The sequence below is a fragment of the Sarcophilus harrisii genome, chromosome 5 (assembly GCF_902635505.1).
Source record: "Sarcophilus harrisii chromosome 5, mSarHar1.11, whole genome shotgun sequence".
In the NCBI taxonomy this organism is placed as follows: domain Eukaryota; kingdom Metazoa; phylum Chordata; class Mammalia; order Dasyuromorphia; family Dasyuridae; genus Sarcophilus; species Sarcophilus harrisii.
The window spans coordinates 240,941,651-240,950,019 of record NC_045430.1 but is presented as its reverse complement, the minus strand read 5'-3'; positions in this window follow the sequence as shown (position 1 = coordinate 240,950,019).

Genomic DNA, 8,369 nt, shown 5'->3' with positions numbered 1-8,369 from the left:
AATATTATGCATAAAATGTATGTATTTTTGACTTTCTAAGTTTTTATGTCATTTGCTGACTTTTGTGTATCATTTGCAGCATTTATAAAGCTCCCCCCAAATTCCCATTTACTTTCTTATGCCTACCTGTCATATATGGAAACCATGATGAGGATTTGCAGCACCTACAAAACTCTCCTGAAATCCCCATTTATCTTCTTATGCCTACCTGTAATATATGGAAACCATGATGGGGAAAGTAGCAAAGGGGAAGGGATAACTGTACTTCTTAAAGGAGCACATTCCATTTCTGAACAGTTCTAATTGTTAAAGACTCTTCATATGGAGTTAAAATCTATACCCCTGTTATTTCACCATCACTGCCATTTGTCCTAGTTACATTATCTGAACAATAAAGACTAAGTCTAGTATTTCTTACAGATGCTATTCCTTCAGTGATCTGAAGATAATGATATAAACTGTAACACTCTCCCCAAGCATTCTTTTTTTTTTTTTTACTGGCTAAACATTAAAAGTTCCTTTAAACATTGTTCATAAGGCTTGATTTTCAGTGTCATCAACATCCTGGTAACTTTCTTTTAGAGCTATGGAGTTTTCAGTGTCACTCTAAAATGGGATGTCTAGAACAGAATATATTTATCTGACTAGGACTGAACATAGTGTGATTCCTAGTTCCCTTCTTCTAGAATGAAAAGAAATGGTTTAAGATTTCCCTATCAGTGATGCAATTCAGATGGCTCAAAATTGTTAGTGAGCACAGTAGGAATGAAATAAATGAGACTTTTCCATTGGAAAGTTTGACATAGATAATATCATATATATTGAATTTTTCCTTGAAGAGAACAACAAAACAAATGATTTAGTGAACACCCATTTTGCATTACATTATTCTTAAAAGTGCAATAAATCCTACTTTCCAAGATATTCTTAAAAGTGCAATAGACAATAGTATTTTTCTAACTTGAATAAAACCTAAAATAACAATGGTTCACTACTTTTCTATTCCTGCCTTAGTTTATGAAAATATCTGCCAGTTTCAAAAGATTTTCTTCCTAAACCCATCTACAACATCATTTGAGTAAAATTAGTTTAAAATGGAAGGCTAAGTGGTATCTAGTTCAACACGTGTCATTTTGTAACTTTTTTCTACAAAGAAATATGTTTTATTGGAAATCAAAAAAATTAAAGCAAAGGAACATTTTATAACCCAAATCCAAGTCATTTTGTTTAATCTAATACTCGATGAACACACAAATACAAAACAAATTCTACGAAAGAGGCTGCTCTGAATAAAACAGACTCATACTGAATTAAATGTGATAACGTTATTTAAACATTCACTATTCTCCTTGTTCTTGACATAGCCTTAAGCCTACTGGCATTTCCAGCTCTGTTAATACAGAACACACATTATTCATCAAAGACTACATAGTCATTCATGAGGCCATGCTATTTAAGGGTAGGACTGCTTAATGCTACAAATGATCAAATCCAACATTTAATGCTATTCCATATTTAGCATATAAATTAACTCAGCATGTGATTTTGTTAGTTTTATTTTATTTCCAAATTATAAGGGCAGAATCATAGAGCAGAGCACTTATTTTAATTGAGAACCTAAGAGTAACAAACCCAAGCACATTATTGCATCAGATTTCTTTGTCATAAGGAACAACACAGTGTAGTTCATTAAAAATTCACAAATTGCACCACTGAAACATAGTTTTCATTCTTTCTATAGCAAAAACTTCTTTAAACTAGCAGGATGCAAAGTCTGAAAGTCAAGGAAATTCTTCGAGTAGACATTTAAATGCCTATTATGACTTTCCAAAAGTAGAAATCTTTTAAAACCAGGGTTTCATGCCTGGTCTGGGGGGCATGAAGAGGTTTTGCAGTGATGTGGTTGGAAAAAATAAATAGTATAATATTTATCATAAGGCAAAAGAATAGACTTCTAACCAATTGCAACCACGGACACTGCACTGAAAATATAAGCTTATAGAGTTATTTAGAGATCTCAGGAGCCATCTAATCCAGCACATTCATTTTACAAATTAGGAAATAAGAAGAAAAGGAGGTTAAATAATTTTTCCCAGGGTCACAAGGTAATAATGAATGGAGCAGGATTTGATTTAAGTCCTATAACTCTAGAAATAGTGATTATAGCTCTTCTATTGAAAGTATTGGTTGAAGAATACCTTGTTTGTTCCTTTTTGTTGTTATTATTTTTTTTTGGCAATTGGGGTTAAGTAATTCGCCCCAGGACTACAGAGCTAGGAAGTGTTAAGTGTCTGAGATTGGCTTCAAACTAAGATACTCCTGAATTCAGGGCTGGTATTCTACATACTGCACCATATATCTACCCATTATTTATTCCTGTATCCAAATAAAGAAGATGCACTAAAGCAGTTTGGCATAGTGGATAGATCATTATGCTTAGACTCATAAAGAGCTAGAATCAAATCTTGTCTTCAGCACTTACCTACCCTAGTCAAGTCCCTATGCTGCTTCTAAGTTTCAGTTCCCTCTTTGTTCCAATATAAATAGAGAGAATAATAGTGCCCACTTCAGATGATTGTCGTCATTCTCATGAAATAAAGGCAAACTTCTTTGCAAATTTTAAAGTGCCATCTAAGAGTGAGATATTTTTATAATAATGACTGGTGTAGAGAAGTGTCTATCTTTAAAGTTACATTTAGCACATTCAAGTTTGTGTCAATTTGAGAACATTTTGGAAATGTCTTGATAAGATGTTTGTTCACACTAAAGAACATGTCTATAATTCAGACCAGGCATTAGAAACATGGAGAACATTGTCAAAGTCCTGACATGAAGGCATATATGTGAGATGGATGCAACCTCAAGTAATCATAATGTTTTTATTCTATAATTTTACACATATTTGATATTAAACATCTGAATTATTCTGAAACAAGATTTCGCATATTTACAAAACCTAAAGATGTGCAACAATCAAAAGATGCTAAGTTTCTGATTTAAGAGAAAGAATTCCCTTTTAAGTTACAAACTGGAAATCTGAATTTGAAGATTACATTGAGAATCTCTCACATCTGGCTAAGAGAAACCCAAAGTTGACAACAAGAGGTGGAGGCTCCCCACTTGTGATTAGAAGCACATCAGAGCTCCTGAAATATCTTGATTTGTGTAATGATTCAATACAGACACATTTCTTAAGTACTCACTATCTGCAAATACTGTGCTGAGTCCTGGGAATAAAAATAAAGAGTAAAGCCTGTCTTCAAGAAGCTCTCATTCTACGAAGTAAGAGACAGTACATCAGTTGAAAACACTTTCAGTGAAGATGTTCATGTAAGGACATGTGGAAGAGATGGCACTCAGTGTGGGTCATTTAGCACCTCTAAAAGGCGATATTGATGCCCAAATTCCATCAGTCCCAACTAGGAACTTAGGGATGCATGCTCCCAAAAGCCCCCTCTCTCAGTGTTGAGCCATGATGTTGTAGAATTCTTCAAATGAAGATACCCAATTTTACTTCCAAACTTAGAGTTAAAAAGCACAAAAAGATAGAATCAAGTTACAGTGACAATTATATAACAGTTTGTCACATACAGATTTTGTTTCAATAGCATCACTCCTTTTAACTCTTCATGGATCAAGTAAACTAAATCCAACCTCAATCTAGTAAATATAATATTTCACTTGACCTGTGACTTCATAGATTTAGAGAATTTCTCTCCTGTAACAATGCAATTCATCATCTACTTAGCAATTTATAATATTAATGAATTACCTGGGAATATTGACATTAGCCCAACATCTCTTAATCCTCCAAACCATTGCCTCTTGTTGATCATTAATTTGAAAATAAAGTTGGTTTTTTTCACATCAAAAGATTACCATTACAAATTAGCTGAAATAATGCATTTTTCTCTCTAAATTTCCTAAGGTGGAGAAAAGTGTTTGGTTTTCTGAATCCTGACATATTAGGGAGGGAGTTTTCTTGGTCTGCAATGGTAGGTTTTATCTCAGAATGGATTATTTTCCTTAGAAATTATCTTTTGCTGCCTTTCTAAAACTAAGAGGAGGACGCATTCTTAGTATATATAATGCTAAACAAATGATTTCCCCATACATATCTTTTGACAATTTTTAATAATAATACAACAAATGTATGTTTTGTTTCTTTTTAGGGTGTGTGAGTGGACATAATTTTAAAGGTTGATAACAATTCTTGAGAATTTGTGGGAGTTGTTTTTCTCTTACTTGTTGATTCTTCTAAGACAGTTATTTTTTCAGGTTTATTGGCAATCAGAAATAAGAAATATATGTGAGCTAGTTGTTACTATGGTTGAGAGGATGGAATTAGGCATCTACAAAGGAAGAAGGGAAGAGAGAATTCCAGTTTTCTCTCAAAACAATGAAAAAATTTCATAGATAGTATCCCCTAACTTCTTTCTTTTCCTTCTCTTTATACTATGGCAGAATTTCAAGCAACATGTTTATATTAGAAATAAACAGAATATGCCGTACTTTCTACACATACTTCCCAACAAGTAGTAAAGTTCAACCTTCAAAGAATATCTTTGCAGTTATACCCTTGGATGAGAAGAGCCATCTTTTACTTTAACTTTGGGAATATAGCTTGATAACTTCCAAATATTTTATTATCCCTGCAATTCTCACTAAAAATACAAAGTAAATGTCCTCTGAAGTAAATACTCTGAAATAAACAGCATAGAAAGAAAAAAATGCTGCGCACAGTAGTTTTGACTATAATAACCCACACCAGCAAACACTAGGGGCAAATGGAAAACTGTGAAAGTACATTTTTAAGAGAGTGACATTTTATACCTGGAGCATTTCCAGATATTTCTTTTTAAAATAACCATCCAAGAAACACATTTTTATGTCCACATTTGATTGTGGCTCTGTTATTCTCTCTGGTAAAGTAAGTTGGTATATATTTTAGTTCTGAGATTCTATTATAGGGGATTTTATAGGTATTTCCCTTTTTTATATCATCTCTAATTTTCAGGGAAACAAAGTTATGAATTTGAATAGGAATGGAAAGCACAAGTAGGATAGAGTGAGAAGCCAGCTGTGGCCATATAACTAGACTCTGTTGAACAGCCATGAAAAGAGGTTAATATTTACTGAGGTTAAAAGGTATACCTGCCATTCCTGAGAATTTACTGAAGGTTAGGAAAGTACTTCAATTTGGAAAAAATAAGAGCAGTACAGTGTTCATATTTTTTTGAAGAGAAAAAGGATGACATGGCAATTCCAAATCTGAAAATTTAATATCTATATCAAGAAAAACACTAGGGGGAGGAAAGGGGGAAAGGCTTAAAGGAGGGGGGGTTCATTAAATCAATATGAAAATACCTTTAAAAATGAGACACAGAAAAACAAAGTTTGACTTGAGGAAAACTTCTAATTCCATCTCTCACAATGAACTTACTAACAAACTAGAAAAAACAATCTAGATCACAAAACAATTGCACAAGGAGAACAAGGGGAGCTAGAAGACCAGTTTCAAAGTAAGGATACACACCATTATGTGATGATCTGTACGGGTCAATGCTGGACCACATGCTACATAATTTTTCAGTGAATGACTTGAACCATAAAATGCATAATATACCCTTTACAACATTTTCAGATATCATCCAGTTGAGGAGCAAATGTCCTGAACCTCCCAAGATCTGTTCAAATTAACAGCAACATTGACAAATTGGAGTGGTGATCTATAGTAAGCAGAATAGAATTCATTGTCATTAACTGAAGGATTGTGGTCTGGGGAGTAAAAGTAAACTAAAAATAAGTTTAGGAAAGACTAATTTATACAGCTGGGACAAAGAGGTCATAGCATGATAGTCAATAGGATTGTTAAACTAGCATTTTCAGTTTAAAAACAAGCCAATAATGGATAAAACTATAATTCTTTATATGGGATAATGCTATTTGGCCGCCCATCATCAGTAGAGTTTCTATTTTGATGAGACATTACCTTAATACTCTTGCATCCTCCTGCCCAAGATTCCCCTTACTCAAAGATATGCATTTGAGAAATAACTAGAGAAGGTTCAGAATCCAATCTGTGGCCAAAGACCAGGATCCCCCCCCACACACACACACACACACAGTGGTCCAGACTCCAGGAACCCATAACTAACAGCATGCACCAACCCTCTGAGGGAACCCACTCAAGCTGAAACAGGATGTACCAGTGAGGTATCCCTGCCTCCATACAAAGAACCACTCAAGGCTTTATTGGAATTACATGTCCAGCTCAAGGTTCCCCCAATTAAAAGCAATGTTTGGAAGAGAACCATTAGAATGGCTGAAGACTGGGAAAATCCCACAAATGGTCTTCATTTACAATATGACAGACTGGAGTTTAATACAAGAATGATTTTGCTGACACTGGAAATAGTTAAACATGTAAGCAGCTTACTAAGGAAGCTTCTGGGATCTCTAATTCTCAAAGACTTTAAAAATGAGAGGAAGTCAAAGAGTTTGAAAATAAAAACTCAAGTACCAAAAGCATCATCCAACCTTAAGCTCCTGTGACTCAAAGCTTTGATTCATATCATGATATCCTATATCTAACTTCTCTTGTTCAAATGAATGAGGAGGTTTGCAAAATTAAACTTTTTATAGTGGATAAGCACCTTATAAGGCAAAACTTTCCTTTATAACTTACATTTCTGTTCTTTTTTTGCACAAATATATTTTAAGTTTCATGAGTATAGTCTATATCCAACATAATCACAGCTTTCTCAATATAACTTTACTAAAAATTAATTCACCCACACGAAGCATTAAAGTTCATACTGGAAATTGCATACAAAGAAAAATGAGACTAATGTGGAAAACTAGTTCTCTCTGTTTCATTGTATATTAACTTGGCTTTCTCTACCCTGAACCCAAAGTGTATTGTTACTCGAGTTCATTTACTTCCTAAGAATGCAGGTATAATATTTCTGCATGATTCATACTTACATTTTCTTGGAATATATTTGCAGCCTAAAATATCATTAGGGTATAGCATCTTCCAAGGATATAATTAGCATTTAAATCAGAGCCCCCAAGCAAGCTCTGTTTCAACTTAACCAGAAGTATAGTTTCTTAAATGTTCATTCCACTTAGAAATTATTAAATCTCTATCATGGCAAGCTAAAAACATCAAACAAATGCATGTTTATTTTTCCACCCTTTAATGCTACCTCATGGTAAAACACTAGGTGAAATCATGTTACAAGTCTAGCACCTTTCACTGCCTGAGACCTGATGCATCCATACTCTTTCCAAAGCACCTTTTCTTTTTTTTTTTTTTTTTCCTTCCCCATAGAGTAAATCTTCCCAAGGCACAACATGAAGTGTCACCCAAACTTTCCGAACTGGTCCAAACTGGCAGAATCCAAATCTGAGGCTCCATTTAGAATGAATCCTAAGCAAACCTATACCTCCGGGTTCCTGCAGCAAACTGCATTCCGTTATTATTTACACATTGAGAAATCAAGCTCCTGGCAACCATATGGTGCGAGTACAAATGTAAACAGTCGCATGCCCCTATCTGTGCGTGGCAGATTTCTAAACTCCATAAACAGACAGTATGGACTATTGTTAAGAGATGCTGTAGGTGCTCATCCCCCGAGTCCCATGTTTGTATACACAGCCACCCACATTACACTCTTCCCCCTCTGTTTATTTTGACGGTGGCTACGAGTGTGTGCGTGTTAGGGGGTTCGGGGGAGAGTTACCGGTGAGGGAGAGCCATTCTTGCACAGGGGTCCCCGGAAGACTCCTTTAATACCACGGTAATGGCCATTCCTGAGGTGTCTGGAACTGATGACCAGGTAACAAGCCATGTGTGTCCGAGCGTCCTGGAGGGAGGCGCAGAGGCTCAACTCCTTACTAGACTACGGGCTGGGGGAATGAATGCGGGCCGGCTCCAGAGGTAGCAGCATCAGTAGCAGACGGAGAAGGAGGAGGAGGAGGAGCAGCGGCGGCGGCGGCGGCGGCGACTGCTCCCCCCCCACCCAGAAGACACCATATAGCCGAGAAGGCGGCAGCGGTAGTCCGTCCCCTCTCTCCAGCCAGTGCCCGGGAGACGGCTGCCGACAGCAGGCTATACGGAAGGCGGCGGCGGCGGTGGTGGCGGACGCAGGAGCAGCAGCGGACGCAGCTGCAAACACAGAGCATTGAAGAAACAGGGGAAGCCAGTCCACATGCTGTTCTGACTGTGTTTCTGCTCACCAGCCTCTCCGCTATTCCACCCCCACCTCCCCCCACCCCTTAAAGGACAACTTCCTGCAGCTGGGAGGAATTTGGTAATCCCCCCCTCCACCCCTCTTTCCTCCAACCTTCCCACCGAGTGCCAA